Genomic DNA, 25,936 nt, shown 5'->3' on the forward strand with positions numbered 1-25,936 from the left:
ATGATAACATAACATGTAGTTTATGTCTACGATGATAACATAACATGTAGTTTATGTCTACGATGATAACATAACATGTAGTTTATGTCTACGATGATAACATAACATGTAGTTTATGTCTACGATGATAACATAACATGTAGTTTATGTCTACGATGATAACATAACATGTAGTTTATGTCTACGATGATAACATAACATGCAGTTTATGTCTACGATGATAACATAACATGTAGTTTATGTATACGATGATAACATAACATGTAGTTTATGTCTACGATGATAACATAACATGTAGTTGTATGTCTACGATGATAACATAACATGTAGTTTATGTCTACGATGATAACATAACATGTAGTTTATGTCTACGATGATAACATAACATGTAGTTTATGTCTACGATGATAACATAACATGTAGTTTATATCTACGATGATAACATAACTGTAGTTTATGTCTACGATGATAACATAACATGTAGTTTATGTCTACGATGATAACATAACATGTAGTTTATGTCTACGATGATAACATAACATGTAGTTTATGTCTACGATGATAACATAACATGTAGTTTATGTCTACGATGATAACATAACTGTAGTTTATGTCTACGATGATAACATAACATGTAGTTTATGTCTACGATGATAACATAACATGTAGTTTATGTCTACGATGATAACATAACATGTAGTTTATGTCTACGATGATAACATAACATGTAGTTTATGTCTACGATGATAACATAACATGTAGTTTATGTCTACGATGATAACATAACATGTAGTTTATGTCTACGATGATAACATAACTGTAGTTTATGTCTACGATGATAACATAACATGTAGTTTATGTCTACGATGATAACATAACATGTAGTTTATGTCTACGATGATAACATAACATGTAGTTTATGTCTACGATGATAACATAACATGTAGTTTGTATCTACGATGATAACATAACATGTAGTTTATGTCTACGATGATAACATAACATGTAGTTTATGTCTACGATGATAACATAACTGTAGTTTATGTCTACGATGATAACATAACATGTAGTTTATGTCTACGATGATAACATAACATGTAGTTTATGTCTACGATGATAACATAACTGTAGTTTATGTCTACGATGATCACATAACTGTAGTTTATGTCTACGATGATAACATAACATGTAGTTTATGTCTACGATGATAACATAACATGTAGTTTATGTCTACGATGATAACATAACATGTAGTTTATGTCTACGATGATAACATAACATGTAGTTTATGTCTACGATGATAACATAACATGTAGTTTATGTCTACGATGATAACATAACATGTAGTTTATGTCTACGATGATAACATAACATGTAGTTTATGTCTACGATGATAACATAACATGTAGTTTATGTCTACGATGATAACATAACATGTAGTTTATGTCTACGATGATAACATAACATGTAGTTTATGTATACGATGATAACATAACATGTAGTTTATGTCTACGATGATAACATAATGTCATGTAGTTTATATCTACGATGATAACATAACTGTAGTTTATGTCTACGATGATAACATAACATGTAGTTTATGTCTACAATGATAACATCACATGTAGTTTATGTCTACGATGATAACATAACATGTAGTTTATGTCTACGATGATAACATAACATGTTTATGTCTACGATGATAACATAACATGTAGTTTATGTCTACGATGATAACATAACATGTAGTTTATGTCTACGATGATAACATAACATGTAGTTTATGTCTACGATGATAACATAACATGTATGTTTATGTAACATAACACGATGTATGCGATGATAGCATAACATGTAGTTTATGTCTACGATGATAACATAACATGTAGTTTATGTCTACGATGATAGCATAGCATGTAGTTTATGTCTACGATGATAACATAACATGTAGTTTATGTCTACGATGATAACATAACCTGTAGTTTATGTCTACGATGATAACATAACTGTAGTTTATGTATACGATGATAACATAACATGTAGTTTATATCTACGATGATAACATAACATGTAGTTTATGTCTACGATGATAACATAACATGTAGTTTATGTCTACGATGATAACATAACATGTAGTTTATGTCTACGATGATAACATAACATGTAGTTTATGTCGACGATGATAACATAACATGCAGTTTATGTCTACGATGATAACATAACATGTCGTTTATGTATGCGATGATAGCATAACATGTAGTTTATGTCTACGATGATAACATAACATGTCGTTTGTATCTACGATGATAACATAACATGTAGTTTATATCTACGATGATAACATAACATGTAGTTTATGTCTACGATGATAACATAATGTAGTTTATGTCTACGATGATAACATAACATGTAGTTTATGTCTACGATGATAACATAACATGTAGTTTATGTCTACGATGATAACATAACATGTAGTTTATGTCTACGATGATAACATAACATGTAGTTTATGTCTACGATGATAACATAACATGTAGTTTATGTCTACGATGATAACATAACATGTAGTTTATGTCTACGATGATAACATAACATGTAGTTTATGTCTACGATGATAACATAACATGTAGTTTATGTCTACGATGATAACATAACATGTAGTTTATGTCTACGATGATAACATAACATGTAGTTTATGTCTACGATGATAACATAACATGTAGTTTATGTCTACGATGATAACATAACATGTAGTTTATGTCTACGATGATAACATAACATGTAGTTTATGTTTACGATGATAACATAACATGTAGTTTATGTCTACGATGATAACATAACATGTAGTTTATGTTTATGTCTACGATGATAACATAACATGTAGTTTATGTCTACGATGATAACATAACATGTAGTTTATGTCTACGATGATAACATAACATGTAGTTTATGTCTACGATGATAACATAACATGTAGTTTATGTCTACGATGATAACATAACATGTAGTTTATGTCTACGATGATAACATAACATGTAGTTTATGTCTACGATGATAACATAACATGTAGTTTATGTCTACGATGATGATAACATAACATGTAGTTTATGTCTACGATGATAACATAACATGTAGTTTATGTCTACGATGATAACATAACATGTAGTTTATGTCTACGATGATAACATAACATGTAGTTTATGTCTACGATGATAACATAACATGTAGTTTATGTCTACGATGATAACATAACATGTAGTTTATGTCTACGATGATAACATAACATGTAGTTTATGTCTACGATGATAACATAACATGTAGTTTATGTCTACGATGATAACATAACATGTAGTTTATGTCTACGATGATAACATAACATGTAGTTTATGTCTACGATGATAACATAACATGTAGTTTATGTCTACGATGATAACATAACATGTAGTTTATGTCTACGATGATAACATAACATGTAGTTTATGTCTACGATGATAACGCACTGTAACATGATAGCATAGTTTATGTCTACGATGATAACATAACATGTAGTTTATGTCGACGATGATAACATAACATGTAGTTTATGTCTACGATGATAACATAACATGTAGTTTATGTCTACGATGATAACATAACATGTAGTTTATGTCTACGATGATAACATAACATGATAGTTTATGTCTACGATGATAACATAACATGTAGTTTATGTCTACGATGATAACATAACATGTAGTTTATGTCTACGATGATAACATAACATGTAGTTTATGTCTACGATGATAACATAACATGTAGTTTATGTCTACGATGATAACATAACATGTAGTTTATGTCTACGATGATAACATAACATGTAGTTTATGTCTACGATGATAACATAACATGTAGTTTATGTCTACGATGATAACATAACATGTAGTTTATATCTACGATGATAACATAACATGTAGTTTATGTCTACGATGATAACATAACATGTAGTTTATGTCTACGATGATAACATAACATGTAGTTTATGTCTACGATGATAACATAACATGTAGTTTATGTCTACGATGATAACATAACATGTAGTTTATGTCTACGATGATAACATAACATGTAGTTTATGTCTACGATGATAACATAACATGTAGTTTATGTCTACGATGATAACATAACATGTAGTTTATATCTACGATGATAACATAACATGTAGTTTATGTCTACGATGATAACATAACATGTAGTTTATGTCTACGATGATAACATAACATGTAGTTTATGTCTACGATGATAACATAACATGTAGTTTATGTCTACGATGATAACATAACATGTAGTTTATGTCTACGATGATAACATAACATGTAGTTTATGTCTACGATGATAACATAACTGTAGTTTATGTCTACGATGATAACATAACATGTAGTTTATGTCTACGATGATAACATAACATGTAGTTTATGTCTACGATGATAACATAACATGTAGTTTATGTCTACGATGATAACATAACATGTAGTTTATGTCTACGATGATAACATAACATGTAGTTTATGTCTACGATGATAACATAACATGTAGTTTATGTCTACGATGATAACATAACATGTAGTTTATGTCTACGATGATAACATAACATGTAGTTTATATCTACGATGATAACATAACATGTAGTTTATGTCTACGATGATAACATAACATGTAGTTTATGTCTACGATGATAACATAACATGTAGTTTATGTCTACGATGATAACATAACATGTAGTTTACGTCGACGATGATAACATAACATGTAGTTTATGTCTACGATGATAACATAAAATGTAGTTTATGTCTACGATGATAACATAACATGTAGTTTATGTCTACGATGATAACATAACATGTAGTTTATGTCTACGATGATAACATAACATGTAGTTTATGTCTACGATGATAGCATAACTGTAGTTTATGTCTACGATGATAACATAACATGTAGGTTTATGTCTACGATGATAACATAACATGGTTTATGTCTACGATGATAACATAACATGTAGTTTATGTCTACGATGATAACATAACATGTAGTTTATGTCTACGATGATAAGCATAACTGTAGTTTATGTCTACGATGATAACATAACATGTAGTTTATGTCTACGATGATAACATAACATGTAGTTTATGTCTACGATGATAACATAACATGTAGTTTATGTCTACGATGATAACATAACATGTAGTTTATGTCGACGATGATAACATAACATGTAGTTTATGTCTACGATGATAACATAACATGTAGTTTATGTCTACGATGATAACATAACTTGTAGTTTATGTCTACGATGATAACATAACATGTAGTTTATATCTACGATGATAACATAACATGTAGTTTATGTCTACGATGATAACATAACATGTAGTTTATGTCTACGATGATAACATAACATGTAGTTTATGTCTACGATGATAACATAACATGTAGTTTATGTCTACGATGATAACATAACATGTAGTTTATGTCTACGATGATAACATAACATGTAGTTTATGTCTACGATGATAACATAACATGTAGTTTATGTCTACGATGATGCATAACATGTAGTTTATGATGATGATAACATAACATGTAGTTTATGTAGTTTATGTACGATGATAACATAACACGTAGTTTATATCTACGATGATAACATAACATGTAGTTTATGTATACGATGATAACATAACATGTAGTTTATGTCTACGATGATAACATAACATGTGGTTTATGTCTACGATGATAACATAACATGTAGTTTATGTCTACGATGATAACATAACATGTAGTTTATGTCTACGATGATAACATAACATGTAGTTTATGTCTACGATGATAACATAACATGTAGTTTATGTCGACGATAAATAACATAACATGTAGTTTATGTCTACGATGATAACATAACACGTAGTTTATGTCTACGATGATAACATAACATGTAGTTTATGTCTACGATGATAACATAACTGTAGTTTATGTCATACGATGATAACATAACATGTAGTTTATGTCAACGATGATAACATAACATGTAGTTTATGTCTACGATGATAACATAACATGTAGTTTATGTCTACGATGATAACATAACATGTAGTTTATGTCTACGATGATAACATAACATGTAGTTTATGTTTACGATGATAACATAACTGTAGTTTATGTTTACGATGATGATAACATAACCTGTAGTTTATGTCTACGATGATAACATAACTGTAGTTTATGTATACGATGATAGCATAGCATGTAGTTTATATCTAAGATGATAACATAACATGTAGTTTATGTCTACGATGATAACATAACTGTAGTTTATGTCTACGATGATAACATAACATGTAGTTTATGTCTACGATGATAACATAACTGTAGTTTATGTCTACGATGATAACATAACATGTAGTTTATGTTTACGATGATAACATAACATGTAGTTTATGTCTACGATGATAACATAACATGTAGTTTATGTCTTTTATGTCTACGATGATAACATAACATGTAGTTTATGTCTACGATGATAACATAACATGTAGTTTATGTCTACGATGATAGCATAGCATGTAGTTTATGTCTACGATGATAACATAACATGTAGTTTATGTCTACGATGATAACATAACATGTAGTTTATGTCTACGATGATAACATAACATGTAGTTTATGTCTACGATGATAAGCATAACATGTAGTTTATGTCTACGATGATAACATAACATGTAGTTTATGTCTACGATGATAACATAACATGTAGTTTATGTCTACGATGATAACATAACATGTAGTTTATGTCTACGATGATAACATAACATGTAGTTTGTATCTACGATGATAACATAACATGTAGTTTATGTCTACGATGATAGCATAACATGTAGTTTATATCTACGATGATAACATAACATGTAGTTTATGTCTACGATGATAACATAACATGTAGTTTATGTCTACGATGATAACATAACATGTAGTTTATGTCTACGATGATAACATAACCTGTAGTTTATATCTACGATGATAACATAACTGTAGTTATATGATACAGCATAGGATGTATGTATACCATGATGATAGCATAACATGTAGTTTATGTCTACGATGATAACATAACATGTAGTTTATGTCTACGATGATAACATAACATGTAGTTTATGTCTACGATGATAACATAACATGTAGTTTATGTCTACGATGATAACATAACATGTAGTTTATGTCGACGATGATAGCATAACATGTAGTTTATGTCTACGATGATAACATAACATGTCGTTTATGTCTACGATGATAACATAACATGTAGTTTATGTTTACGATGATAGCATAACTGTAGTTTATGTCTACGATGATAACATAACATGTAGTTTATGTCGACGATGATAACATAACATGCAGTTTATGTATACGATGATAGCATAGCATGTAGTTTATATCTAAGATGATAACATAACATGTAGTTTATGTCTACGATGATAACATAACATGTAGTTTATATCGACGATGATAACATAACATGTAGTTTATGTCTACGATGATAACATAACTGTAGTTTATGTATACGATGATAACATAACATGTAGTTTATGTCTACGATGATAACATAACATGTAGTTTATGTCTACGATGATAACATAACATGTAGTTTACGTCTACGATGATAACATAACATGTTGTTTATGTCTACGATGATAACATAACATGTAGTTTATGTCTACGATGATAACATAACATGTAGTTTATGTCTACGATGATAACATAACTGTAGTTTATGTCTACGATGATAACATAACATGTAGTTTATATCTACGATGATATACATAACATGTAGTTTATGTCTACGATGATAACATAACATGTAGTTTATGTCTACGATGATAACATAACATGTTGTTTGTATCTATGATGATAACATAACATGTAGTTTATGTCTACGATGATAACATAACATGTAGTTTATGTCTATGATGATAACATAACATGTAGTTTATGTCTACGATGATAACATAACATGTAGTTTATGTCTACGATGATAACATAACATGTAGTTTATGTCTACGATGATAACATAACATGTAGTTTATGTCTACGATGATAACATAACATGTGAAGTTTATGTCTACGATGATAACATAACATGTAGTTTATATCTACGATGATAACATAACATGTAGTTTATGTCTACGATGATAACATAACATGTAGTTTATGTCTACGATGATAACATAACATGTAGTTTATGTCTACGATGATAACATAACATGTAGTTTATGTCTACGATGATAACATAACATGTAGTTTATGTCTACGATGATAACATAACATGTAGTTTATGTCTACGATGATAACATAACATGCTAGTTTATGTTTACGATGATAACATAACATGTAGTTTATGTCTACGATGATAACATAACATGTAGTTTATGTCTACGATGATAACATAACATGTAGTTTATGTCTACGATGATAACATAACATGTAGTTTATGTCTACGATGATAACATAACTGTAGTTTATGTCTACGATGATAACATAACATGTAGTTTATGTCTACGATGATAACATAACTGTAGTTTATGTCTACGATGATAACATAACATGTAGTTTATGTCTACGATGATAACATAACATGTAGTTTAGTTATGATCTACGATGATAACATAACATGTAGTTTATGTCTACGATGATAACATAACATGTAGTTTATGTCTACGATGATAACATAACATGTAGTTTATGTCTACGATGATAACATATGTAGTTTATGTACAATGATAACATATGTAGTTTATGTCTACGATGATAACATGTAGTTTATGTCTACGATGATAACATAACATGTAGTTTATGTCTACAATGATAACATAACATATAGTTTGCATCTACGATGATAACATAACATGTAGTTTATGTCTACGATGATAACATAACATGTAGTTTATGTCTACGATGATAACATAACATGTAGTTTATGTCTACGATGATAACATAACATGTAGTTTTATGTCTACGATGATAACATAACATGTAGTTTATGTCTACGATGATAACATAACTGTAGTTTATGTCTACGATGATAACATAACATGTAGTTTATGTCTACGATGATAACATAACGTGTAGTTTATGTCTACGATGGTAACATAACTGTAGTTTATGTCTACGATGATAACATAACATGTAGTTTGTATCTACGATGATAACATAACATGTATTTTATGTCTACGATGATAACATAACTGTAGTTTATGTCTACGATGATAACATAACATGTAGTTTATGTCTACGATGATAACATAACTGTAGTTTATGTTTACGATGATAACATAACATGTAGTTTATGTCTACGATGATAACATAACTGTAGTTTATGTCTACGATGATAACATAACATGTAGTTTATGTCTACGATGATAACATAACATGTAGTTTATGTCTACGATGATAGCATAGCATGTAGTTTATATCTGAGATGATAACATAACATGTAGTTTATGTCTACGATGATAACATAACATGTAGTTTATGTCTACGATGATAAGCATAACATGTAGTTTATGTCTACGATGATAACATAACATGTAGTTTATGTCTACGATGATAACATAACATGTAGTTTATGTCTACAATGATAACATAACATGTAGTTTGCATCTACGATGATAACATAACATGTAGTTTATGTCTACGATGATAACATAACATGTAGTTTATGTCTACGATGATAACATAACATGTAGTTTGTATCTACGATGATAACATAACATGTAGTTTATGTCTACGATGATAACATAACATGTAGTTTATGTCTACGATGATAACATAACATGTAGTTTATGTCTACGATGATAACATAACATGTAGTTTATGTCTACGATGATAACATAACATGTAGTTTATGTTTACGATGATAACATAACATGTAGTTTATGTCTACGATGATAACATAACTGTAGTTTATGTCTACGATGATAACATAACATGTAGTTTATATCTACGATGATAACATAACATGTAGTTTATGTCTACGATGATAACATAACATGTAGTTTATGTCTACGATGATAACATAACGATGATAATGTAGTTTATGTCTACGATGATAACATAACATGTAGTTTATGTCTACGATGATAACATAACATGTAGTTTATGTCTACGATGATAACATAACATGTAGTTTATGTCTACGATGATAACATAACATGTAGTTTGTATCTACGATGATAACATAACATGTAGTTTATGTCTACGATGATAACATAACATGTAGTTTATGTCTACGATGATAACATAACATGTAGTTTATGTCTACGATGATAACATAACATGTAGTTTATGTCTACGATGATAACATAACATGTAGTTTATGTCTACGATGATAACATAACATGTAGTTTATGTCTACGATGATAACATAACTGTAGTTTATGTCTACGATGATAACATAACATGTAGTTTATGTCTACAATGATAACATAACATATAGTTTGCATCTACGATGATAACATAACATGTAGTTTATGTCTACGATGATAACATAACATGTAGTTTATGTCTACGATGATAACATAACATGTAGTTTGTATCTACGATGATAACATAACATGTAGTTTATGTCTACGATGATAGCATAGCATGTAGTTTATGTCTACGATGATAACATAACATGTAGTTTATGTCTACGATGATAACATAACATGTAGTTTATGTCTACGATGATAACATAACATGTAGTTTATGTTTACGATGATAACATAACCTGTAGTTTATGTCTACGATGATAACATAACTGTAGTTTATGTATACGATGATAGCATAGCATGTAGTTTATATCTAAGATGATAACATAACATGTAGTTTATGTCTACGATGATAACATAACATGTAGTTTATGTCTACGATGATAACATAACATGTAGTTTATGTCTACGATGATAACATAACATGTAGTTTGTATCTACGATGATAACATAACATGTAGTTTATGTCTACGATGATAGCATAGCATGTAGTTTATGTCTACGATGATAACATAACATCTAGTTTATGTCTACGATGATAACATAACATGTAGTTTATGTCTACGATGATAGCATAACTGTAGTTTATGTCTACGATGATAACATAACATGTAGTTTATGTCGACGATGATAACATAACATGCAGTTTATGTCTACGATGATAACATAACATGTAGTTTATGTCTACGATGATAGCATAACATGTAGTTTATGTCTACGATGATAACATAACATGACGTTTGTATCTACGATGATAACATAACATGTAGTTTATATCTACGATGATAACATAACATGTAGTTTATGTATACGATGATAGCATAACTGTAGTTTATGTCTACCATGATAACATAACATGCAGTTTATGTCTACGATGAAAGCATAGCATGTAGTTTACGTCGACGATGATAACATAACATGTAGTTTATGTCTACGATGATAACATAACATGTAGTTTATGTCTACGATGATAACATAACATGTAGTTTATGTCTACGATGATAACATAACATGTAGTTTATGTCTACGATGATAACATAACATGTAGTTTGTATCTACGATGATAATATAACTGTAGTTTATGTCTACGATGATAACATAACATGTAGTTTATGTCTACGATGATAACATAACATGTAGTTTATGTCTACGATGATAACATAACTGTAGTTTATGTCTACGATGATAACATAACATGTAGTTTATGTCTACGATGATAACATAACATGTAGTTTACGTCGACGATGATAACATAACATGTAGTTTATGTCTACGATGATAGCATAACTGTAGTTTATGTATACGATGATAACATAACATGTAGTTTATGTCTACGATGATAACATAACATGTAGTTTGTATCTATGATGATAACATAACATGTAGTTTATGTCTACGATGATAACATAACATGTAGTTTATGTCTACGATGATAACATAACATGTAGTTTATGTCTACGATGATAGCATAACTGTAGTTTATGTCTACGATGATAACATAACTGTAGTTTATGTCTACGATGATAGTATAGCATGTAGTTTATATCTACGATGATAACATAACATGTAGTTTATGTCTACGATGATAACATAACTGTAGTTTATGTCTACGATGATAACATAACATGTAGTTTATGTCTACGATGATAACATAACTGTGGTTTATGTCTACGATGATAACATAACTGTAGTTTATGTCTACGATGATAACATAACATGTAGTTTATGTCTACGATGATAACATAACTGTAGTTTATGTCTACGATGATAACATAACATGTAGTTTGTATCTACGATGATAACATAACATGTAGTTTATGTCTACGATGATAGCATAGCATGTAGTTTATGTCTACGATGATAACATAACATGTAGTTTATGTCTACGATGATAACATAACATGTAGTTTATGTCTACGATGATAGCATAACTGTAGTTTATGTCTACGATGATAACATAACTGTAGTTTATGTCTACGATGATAAGCATAAACATGTAGTTTATATCTACGATGATAACATAACATGTAGTTTATGTCTACGATGATAACATAACATGTAGTTTATGTCTACGATGATAACATAACATGTAGTTTATGTCTACGATGATAACATAACATGTAGTTTATGTCTACGATGATAACATAACATGTAGTTTGTATCTACGATGATAACATAACATGTAGTTTATGTCTACGATGATAGCATAGCATGTAGTTTATGTCTACGATGATAACATAACATGTAGTTTGTATCTACGATGATAACATAACTGTAGTTTATGTTTACGATGATAACATAACATGTAATTTATGTCTACGATGATAACATAACTGTAGTTTATGTCTACGATGATAACATAACATGTAGTTTATGTCTACGATAACATAACATGTAGTTTGTATCTACGATGATAACATAACTGTAGTTTATGTCACGATGATAACATATGTTTACGATGATAAGCATAACATGTATGTTTATGTCTACGATGATAGCATAGCGTATGGTTTGTATTCTGAGATGATAACATAACATGTAGTTTATGTTTACGATGATAACATAACATGTAATTTATGTCTACGATGATAACATAACATGTAGTTTGTATCTACGATGATAACATAACATGTAGTTTATGTCTACGATGATAACATAACATGTAATTTATGTTCACGATGATAATAGCACACTGTAGTTTATGCTCTACGATGATAACATAACATGTAGTTTATGTCTACGATGATAACATAACATCTAGTTTATGTCTACGATGATAACATAACTGTAGTTTATATCTGAGATGATAACATAACATGTAGTTTATGTCTACGATGATAAGCATAACATGTAGTTTATGTCTGATAATGATAGCATAGCATGTAGTTATATCTGAGATGATAACATAACATGTAGTTTATGTCTACGATGATAACATAACATGTAGTTTATGTCTACGATGATAAAGCATAACATGTAGTTTATATCTACGATGATAACATAACATGTAGTTTATGTCTACGATGATAACATAACATCTGTAGTTTATGTCTACGATGATAACATAACATGTAGTTTGTATCTACGATGATAACATAACATGTAGTTTATGTCTACGATGATAAACATATCATGTAGTTTATGTCTATGATAATAAAGCATGTACATAGTTTATGTCTGAGATGATAACATAACATGTAGTTTATGTCTACGATGATAACATAACATGTAGTTTATGTCTACGATGATAAGCATAACCTGTAGTTTGCATCTACGATGATAACATAACATGTAGTTTATGTCTATGCGATGATAACAGCATATGCGGTTTATGTCTACGATGATAACATAACATGTAGTTTATGTCTACGATGATAACATAACATGTAGTTTATCTCTACGATGATATAGCATAGCATGTAGTTTATGTCGACGATGATAACATAACATGCAGTTTTATGTCTACGATGATAACATAACATGTCGTTTAATGTATGCGATGATAACATAACATGTAGTTTATGTCTACGATGATAACATAACATGTCGTTTGTATCTACGATGATAACATAACTGTAGTTTATGTCTACGATGATAGCATAACATGTAGTTTATATATACGATGATAGCATAACATGTAGTTTATGTCTACGATGATAACATAACTGTAGTTTATGTCTACGATGATAACATAACATGTAGTTTATGTCGACGATGATAACATAACATGCAGTTTATGTCTACGATGATAACATAACATGTCGTTTATGTCATGGATGATAACATAACATGTAGTTTATGTCTACGATGATAACATAAAATGTAGTTTGTATCTACGATGATAACATAACATGCAGTTTATGTCTACGATGATAACATAACATGTAGTTTATGTATACGATAATAGCATAACATGTAGTTTGTATCTACGATGATAATATAACTGTAGTTTATGTCAACGATGATAACATAACATGTAGTTTATGTCTACGATGATAACATAACATTTAGTTTATGTCTACGATGATAATAACATAACTGTAGTTTATGTCTCACGATGATAACATAACATGTAGTTTATGTCTACGATGATAACATAACATGTAGTTTATGTCTACGATGATAACATAACATGTAGTTTATGTCTACGATGATAACATAACATGTAGTTTGCATCTACGATGATAACATAACATGTAGTTTATGCTTACGATGATAACATAACCTGTAGTTTATGTCTACGATGATAACATAACATGTAGTTTGTATCTACGATGATAACATAACATGTAGTTTATGTCTACGATGATAACATAGCATGTAGTTTATGTCTACGATGATAACATAACATCTAGTTTATGTCTACGATGATAACATAACATGTAGTTTATGTCTACGATGATAACATAACATGTAGTTTATGTTTACGATGATAACATAACATATAGTTTGCATCTACGATGATAACATAACATGTAGTTTATGTATACGATGATAGCATAGCATGTAGTTTATATCTACGATGATAACATAACATGTAGTTTGTATCACGATGATGATAACATAACATGTAGTTTATGTCTACGATGATAAGCATAACATGTAGTTTATGTCTACGATGATAACATAACATGTAGTTTATGTATGCGATGATAACATAACATGTATGTTTATGTCTACGATGATAACATAGCATGTAGTTTATGTTTACGATGATAATATAACAACATACTTTATGTCTACGATGATAACATAACTGTAGTTTATGTATACGATGATAGCATAGCATGTAGTTTATATCTAAGATGATAACATAACATGTAGTTTATGTCTACGATGATAACATAACATGTAGTTTATGTCTACGATGATAACATAACATGTCGTTTATGTATCCGATGATAGCATAACATGTAGTTTGTATCTACGATGATAACATAACATGTATTTTATGTCTACGATGATAGCATAGCATGTAGTTTATGTCTACGATGATAACATAACATCTACTTTATGTCTACGATGATAACATAACATGTAGTTTATGTCTACGATGATAGCATAACTGTAGTTTATGTCTACGATGATAACATAACATGTAGTTTATGTCGACGATGATAACATAACATGCAGTTTATGTCTACGATGATAACATAACATGTCGTTTATGTATCCGATGATAGCATAACATGTAGTTTATGTCTACGATGATAACATAACATGTCGTTTGTATCTACGATGATAACATAACATGTAGTTTATATCTACGATGATAACATAACATGTAGTTTATGTATACGATGATAGCATAACTGTAGTTTATGTCTACCATGATAACATAACATGCAGTTTATGTCTACGATGAGAAAGCATAGCATGTAGTTTACGTCGACGATGATAACATAACATGTAGTTTATGTCTACGATGATAACATAAAATGTAGTTTATGTCTACGATGATAACATAACATGTAGCTTATGTCTACGATGATAGCATAACTGTAGTTTATGTCTACGATGATAACATAACATGTAGTTTGTATCTACGATAATAATATAACTGTAGTTTATGTCAACGATGATAACATAACATGTAGTTTATGTCTACGATGATAACATAACATGTTGTTTATGTCTACGATGATAACATAACTGTAGTTTATGTCTACGATGATAACATAACATGTAGTTTATGTATACGATGATAACATAACATGTAGTTTACGTCGACGATGATAACATAACATGTAGTTTATGTCTACGATGATAGAATAACTGTAGTTTATGTATACGATGATAACATAACATGTAGTTTATGTCTACGATGATAACATAACATGTAGTTTGTATCTATGATGATAACATAACATGTAGTTTATGTCTACGATGATAACATAACATGTTGTTTATGTCTACGATGATAACATAACATGTAGTTTATGTCTACGATGATAACATAACTGTAGTTTATGTCTACGATGATAACATAACTGTAGTTTATGTCTACGATGATAGTATAACATGTAGTTTATGTCTACGATGATAACATAACATGTAGTTTATGTCTACGATGATAACATAACATGTAGTTTATGTCTACGATGATAACATAACATGTAGTTTATGTCTACGATGATAACATAACATGTAGTTTATGTCTACGATGATAACATAACATGTAGTTTATGTCTACGATGATAACATAACATGTAGTTTATGTCTACGATGATAACATAACATGTAGTTTATGTCTACGATGATAACATAACATGTAGTTTATGTCTACGATGATAACATAACATGTAGTTTATGTTTACGATGATAACATAACATGTAGTTTATGTCTACGATGATAACATAACATGTAGTTTATGTCTACGATGATAACATAACTGTAGTTTATGTCTACGATGATAACATAACATGTAGTTTATGTCTACGATGATAACATAACATGTAGTTAATGTCTACGATGATAACATAACATGTAGTTTATGTCTACGATGATAACATAACATGTAGTTTATGTCTACGATGATAACATAACATGTAGTTTATGTCTACGATGATAACATAACATGTAGTTTATGTCTACGATGATAACATAACATGTAGTTTATGTCTACGATGATAACATAACATGTAGTTTATGTCTACGATGATAACATAACATGTAGTTTATGTCTACGATGATAACATAACATGTAGTTTATGTCTACGATGATAACATAACATGTAGTTTATGTCTACGATGATAACATAACATGTAGTTTATGTCTACGATGATAACATAACATGTAGTTTATGTCTACGATGATAACATAACATGTAGTTTATGTCTACGATGATAACATAACATGTAGTTTATGTCTACGATGATAACATAACATGTAGTTTATGTCTACGATGATAACATAACATGTAGTTTATGTCTACGATGATAACATAACATGTAGTTTATGTCTACGATGATAACATAACATGTAGTTTATGTCTACGATGATAACATAACATGTAGTTTATGTCTACGATGATAACATAACATGTAGTTTATGTCTACGATGATAACATAACATGTAGTTTATGTCTACGATGATAACATAACATGTAGTTTATGTCTACGATGATAACATAACATGTAGTTTATGTCTACGATGATAACATAACATGTAGTTTATGTCTACGATGATAACATAACATGTAGTTTATGTCTACGATGATAACATAACATGTAGTTTATGTCTACGATGATAACATAACATGTAGTTTATGTCTACGATGATAACATAACATGTAGTTTATGTCTACGATGATAACATAACATGTAGTTTATGTCTACGATGATAACATAACATGTAGTTTATGTCTACGATGATAACATAACATGTAGTTTATGTCTACGATGATAACATAACATGATAACATATGTAGTTTATGTCTACGATGATAACATAACATGTAGTTTATGTCTACGATGATAACATAACATGTAGTTTATGTCTACGATGATAACATAACATGTAGTTTATGTCTACGATGATAACATAACATGTAGTTTATGTCTACGATGATAACATAACATGTAGTTTATGTCTACGATGATAACATAACATGTAGTTTATGTCTACGATGATAACATAACATGTAGTTTATGTCTACGATGATAACATAACATGTAGTTTATGTCTACGATGATAACATAACATGTAGTTTATGTCTACGATGATAACATAACATGTAGTTTATGTCTACGATGATAACATAACATGTAGTTTATGTCTACGATGATAACATAACATGTAGTTTATGTCTACGATGATAACATAACATGTAGTTTATGTCTACGATGATAACATAACATGTAGTTTATGTCTACGATGATAACATAACATGTAGTTTATGTCTACGATGATAACATAACATGTAGTTTATGTCTACGATGATAACATAACATGTAGTTTATGTCTACGATGATAACATAACATGTAGTTTATGTCTACGATGATAACATAACATGTAGTTTATGTCTACGATGATAACATAACATGTAGTTTATGTCTACGATGATAACATAACATGTAGTTTATGTCTACGATGATAACATAACATGTAGTTTATGTCTACGATGATAACATAACATGTAGTTTATGTCTACGATGATAACATAACATGTAGTTTATGTCTACGATGATAACATAACATGTAGTTTATGTCTACGATGATAACATAACATGTAGTTTATGTCTACGATGATAACATAACATGTAGTTTATGTCTACGATGATAACATAACATGTAGTTTATGTCTACGATGATAACATAACATGTAGTTTATGTCTACGATGATAACATAACATGTAGTTTATGTCTACGATGATAACATAACATGTAGTTTATGTCTACGATGATAACATAACATGTAGTTTATGTCTACGATGATAACATAACATGTAGTTTATGTCTACGATGATAACATAACATGTAGTTTATGTCTACGATGATAACATAACATGTAGTTTATGTCTACGATGATAACATAACATGTAGTTTATGTCTACGATGATAACATAACATGTAGTTTATGTCTACGATGATAACATAACATGTAGTTTATGTCTACGATGATAACATAACATGTAGTTTATGTCTACGATGATAACATAACATGTAGTTTATGTCTACGATGATAACATAACATGTAGTTTATGTCTACGATGATAACATAACATGTAGTTTATGTCTACGATGATAACATAACATGTAGTTTATGTCTACGATGATAACATAACATGTAGTTTATGTCTACGATGATAACATAACATGTAGTTTATGTCTACGATGATAACATAACATGTAGTTTATGTCTACGATGATAACATAACATGTAGTTTATGTCTACGATGATAACATAACATGTAGTTTATGTCTACGATGATAACATAACATGTAGTTTATGTCTACGATGATAACATAACATGTAGTTTATGTCTACGATGATAACATAACATGTAGTTTATGTCTACGATGATAACATAACATGTAGTTTATGTCTACGATGATAACATAACATGTAGTTTATGTCTACGATGATAACATAACATGTAGTTTATGTCTACGATGATAACATAACATGTAGTTTATGTCTACGATGATAACATAACATGTAGTTTATGTCTACGATGATAACATAACATGTAGTTTATGTCTACGATGATAACATAACATGTAGTTTATGTCTACGATGATAACATAACATGTAGTTTATGTCTACGATGATAACATAACATGTAGTTTATGTCTACGATGATAACATAACATGTAGTTTATGTCTACGATGATAACATAACATGTAGTTTATGTCTACGATGATAACATAACATGTAGTTTATGTCTACGATGATAACATAACTGTAGTTTATGTCTACGATGATAACATAACATGTAGTTTATGTCTACGATGATAACATAACATGTAGTTTATGTCTACGATGATAACATAACATGTAGTTTATGTCTACGATGATAACATAACATGTAGTTTATGTCTACGATGATAACATAACATGTAGTTTATGTCTACGATGATAACATAACATGTAGTTTATGTCTACGATGATAACATAACATGTAGTTTATGTCTACGATGATAACATAACATGTAGTTTATGTCTACGATGATAACATAACATGTAGTTTATGTCTACGATGATAACATAACATGTAGTTTATGTCTACGATGATAACATAACATGTAGTTTATGTCTACGATGATAACATAACATGTAGTTTATGTCTACGATGATAACATAACATGTAGTTTATGTCTACGATGATAACATAACATGTAGTTTATGTCTACGATGATAACATAACATGTAGTTTATGTCTACGATGATAACATAACATGTAGTTTATGTCTACGATGATAACATAACATGTAGTTTATGTCTACGATGATAACATAACATGTAGTTTATGTCTACGATGATAACATAACATGTAGTTTATGTCTACGATGATAACATAACATGTAGTTTATGTCTACGATGATAACATAACATGTAGTTTATGTCTACGATGATAACATAACATGTAGTTTATGTCTACGATGATAACATAACATGTAGTTTATGTCTACGATGATAACATAACATGTAGTTTATGTCTACGATGATAACATAACATGTAGTTTATGTCTACGATGATAACATAACATGTAGTTTATGTCTACGATGATAACATAACATGTAGTTTATGTCTACGATGATAACATAACATGTAGTTTATGTCTACGATGATAACATAACATGTAGTTTATGTCTACGATGATAACATAACATGTAGTTTATGTCTACGATGATAACATAACATGTAGTTTATGTCTACGATGATAACATAACATGTAGTTTATGTCTACGATGATAACATAACATGTAGTTTATGTCTACGATGATAACATAACATGTAGTTTATGTCTACGATGATAACATAACATGTAGTTTATGTCTACGATGATAACATAACATGTAGTTTATGTCTACGATGATAACATAACATGTAGTTTATGTCTACGATGATAACATAACATGTAGTTTATGTCTACGATGATAACATAACATGTAGTTTATGTCTACGATGATAACATAACATGTAGTTTATGTCTACGATGATAACATAACATGTAGTTTATGTCTACGATGATAACATAACATGTAGTTTATGTCTACGATGATAACATAACATGTAGTTTATGTCTACGATGATAACATAACATGTAGTTTATGTCTACGATGATAACATAACATGTAGTTTATGTCTACGATGATAACATAACATGTAGTTTATGTCTACGATGATAACATAACATGTAGTTTATGTCTACGATGATAACATAACATGTAGTTTATGTCTACGATGATAACATAACATGTAGTTTATGTCTACGATGATAACATAACATGTAGTTTATGTCTACGATGATAACATAACATGTAGTTTATGTCTACGATGATAACATAACATGTAGTTTATGTCTACGATGATAACATAACATGTAGTTTATGTCTACGATGATAACATAACATGTAGTTTATGTCTACGATGATAACATAACATGTAGTTTATGTCTACGATGATAACATAACATGTAGTTTATGTCTACGATGATAACATAACATGTAGTTTATGTCTACGATGATAACATAACATGTAGTTTATGTCTACGATGATAACATAACATGTAGTTTATGTCTACGATGATAACATAACATGTAGTTTATGTCTACGATGATAACATAACATGTAGTTTATGTCTACGATGATAACATAACATGTAGTTTATGTCTACGATGATAACATAACATGTAGTTTATGTCTACGATGATAACATAACATGTAGTTTATGTCTACGATGATAACATAACATGTAGTTTATGTCTACGATGATAACATAACATGTAGTTTATGTCTACGATGATAACATAACATGTAGTTTATGTCTACGATGATAACATAACATGTAGTTTATATCTACGATGATAACATAACATGTAGTTTATGTCTACGATGATAACATAACATGTAGTTTATGTCTACGATGATAACATAACATGTAGTTTATGTCTACGATGATAACATAACATGTAGTTTATGTCTACGATGATAACATAACATGTAGTTTATGTCTACGATGATAACATAACATGTAGTTTATGTCTACGATGATAACATAACATGTAGTTTATGTCTACGATGATAACATAACATGTAGTTTATGTCTACGATGATAACATAACATGTAGTTTATGTCTACGATGATAACATAACATGTAGTTTATGTCTACGATGATAACATAACATGTAGTTTATGTACGATGATAACATATGTAGTTTATATCTACGATGATAACATAACATGTAGTTTATGTCTACGATGATAACATAACATGTAGTTTATGTCTACGATGATAACATAACATGTAGTTTATGTCTACGATGATAACATAACATGTAGTTTATGTCTACGATGATAACATAACATGTAGTTTATGTCTACGATGATAACATAACATGTAGTTTATGTCTACGATGATAACATAACATGTAGTTTATGTCTACGATGATAACATAACATGTAGTTTATGTCTACGATGATAACATAACATGTAGTTTATGTCTACGATGATAACATAACATGTAGTTTATGTCTACGATGATAACATAACATGTAGTTTATGTCTACGATGATAACATAACATGTAGTTTATGTCTACGATGATAACATAACATGTAGTTTATGTCTACGATGATAACATAACATGTAGTTTATGTCTACGATGATAACATAACATGTAGTTTATGTCTACGATGATAACATAACATGTAGTTTATGTCTACGATGATAACATAACATGTAGTTTATGTCTACGATGATAACATAACATGTAGTTTATGTCTACGATGATAACATAACATGTAGTTTATGTCTACGATGATAACATAACATGTAGTTTATGTCTACGATGATAACATAACATGTAGTTTATGTCTACGATGATAACATAACATGTAGTTTATGTCTACGATGATAACATAACATGTAGTTTATGTCTACGATGATAACATAACATGTAGTTTATGTCTACGATGATAACATAACATGTAGTTTATGTCTACGATGATAACATAACATGTAGTTTATGTCTACGATGATAACATAACATGTAGTTTATGTCTACGATGATAACATAACATGTAGTTTATGTCTACGATGATAACATAACATGTAGTTTATGTCTACGATGATAACATAACATGTAGTTTATGTCTACGATGATAACATAACATGTAGTTTATGTCTACGATGATAACATAACATGTAGTTTATGTCTACGATGATAACATAACATGTAGTTTATGTCTACGATGATAACATAACATGTAGTTTATGTCTACGATGATAACATAACATGTAGTTTATGTCTACGATGATAACATAACATGTAGTTTATGTCTACGATGATAACATAACATGTAGTTTATGTCTACGATGATAACATAACATGTAGTTTATGTCTACGATGATAACATAACATGTAGTTTATGTCTACGATGATAACATAACATGTAGTTTATGTCTACGATGATAACATAACTGTAGTTTATGTCTACGATGATAACATAACATGTAGTTTATGTCTACGATGATAACATAACATGTAGTTTATGTCTACGATGATAACATAACATGTAGTTTATGTCTACGATGATAACATAACATGTAGTTTATGTCTACGATGATAACATAACATGTAGTTTATGTCTACGATGATAACATAACATGTAGTTTATGTCTACGATGATAACATAACATGTAGTTTATGTCTACGATGATAACATAACATGTAGTTTATGTCTACGATGATAACATAACATGTAGTTTATGTCTACGATGATAACATAACATGTAGTTTATGTCTACGATGATAACATAACATGTAGTTTATGTCTACGATGATAACATAACATGTAGTTTATGTCTACGATGATAACATAACATGTAGTTTATGTCTACGATGATAACATAACTGTAGTTTATGTCTACGATGATAACATAACATGTAGTTTATGTCTACGATGATAACATAACATGTAGTTTATGTCTACGATGATAACATAACATGTAGTTTATGTCTACGATGATAACATAACATGTAGTTTATGTCTACGATGATAACATAACATGTAGTTTATGTCTACGATGATAACATAACATGTAGTTTATGTCTACGATGATAACATAACATGTAGTTTATGTCTACGATGATAACATAACATGTAGTTTATGTCTACGATGATAACATAACATGTAGTTTATGTCTACGATGATAACATAACATGTAGTTTATGTCTACGATGATAACATAACATGTAGTTTATGTCTACGATGATAACATAACATGTAGTTTATGTCTACGATGATAACATAACATGTAGTTTATGTCTACGATGATAACATAACATGTAGTTTATGTCTACGATGATAACATAACATGTAGTTTATGTCTACGATGATAACATAACATGTAGTTTATGTCTACGATGATAACATAACATGTAGTTTATGTCTACGATGATAACATAACATGTAGTTTATGTCTACGATGATAACATAACATGTAGTTTATGTCTACGATGATAACATAACATGTAGTTTATGTCTACGATGATAACATAACATGTAGTTTATGTCTACGATGATAACATAACATGTAGTTTATGTCTACGATGATAACATAACATGTAGTTTATGTCTACGATGATAACATAACATGTAGTTTATGTCTACGATGATAACATAACATGTAGTTTATGTCTACGATGATAACATAACATGTAGTTTATGTCTACGATGATAACATAACATGTAGTTTATGTCTACGATGATAACATAACATGTAGTTTATGTCTACGATGATAACATAACATGTAGTTTATGTCTACGATGATAACATAACATGTAGTTTATGTCTACGATGATAACATAACATGTAGTTTATGTCTACGATGATAACATAACATGTAGTTTATGTCTACGATGATAACATAACATGTAGTTTATGTCTACGATGATAACATAACATGTAGTTTATGTCTACGATGATAACATAACATGTAGTTTATGTCTACGATGATAACATAACATGTAGTTTATGTCTACGATGATAACATAACATGTAGTTTATGTCTACGATGATAACATAACATGTAGTTTATGTCTACGATGATAACATAACATGTAGTTTATGTCTACGATGATAACATAACATGTAGTTTATGTCTACGATGATAACATAACATGTAGTTTATGTCTACGATGATAACATAACATGTAGTTTATGTCTACGATGATAACATAACATGTAGTTTATGTCTACGATGATAACATAACATGTAGTTTATGTCTACGATGATAACATAACATGTAGTTTATGTCTACGATGATAACATAACATGTAGTTTATGTCTACGATGATAACATAACATGTAGTTTATGTCTACGATGATAACATAACATGTAGTTTATGTCTACGATGATAACATAACATGTAGTTTATGTCTACGATGATAACATAACATGTAGTTTATGTCTACGATGATAACATAACATGTAGTTTATGTCTACGATGATAACATAACATGTAGTTTATGTCTACGATGATAACATAACATGTAGTTTATGTCTACGATGATAACATAACATGTAGTTTATGTCTACGATGATAACATAACATGTAGTTTATGTCTACGATGATAACATAACATGTAGTTTATGTCTACGATGATAACATAACATGTAGTTTATGTCTACGATGATAACATAA

The sequence above is a fragment of the Tachypleus tridentatus genome, chromosome 6 (genome assembly GCF_004210375.1).
Source record: "Tachypleus tridentatus isolate NWPU-2018 chromosome 6, ASM421037v1, whole genome shotgun sequence".
NCBI lineage: Eukaryota > Metazoa > Arthropoda > Merostomata > Xiphosura > Limulidae > Tachypleus > Tachypleus tridentatus.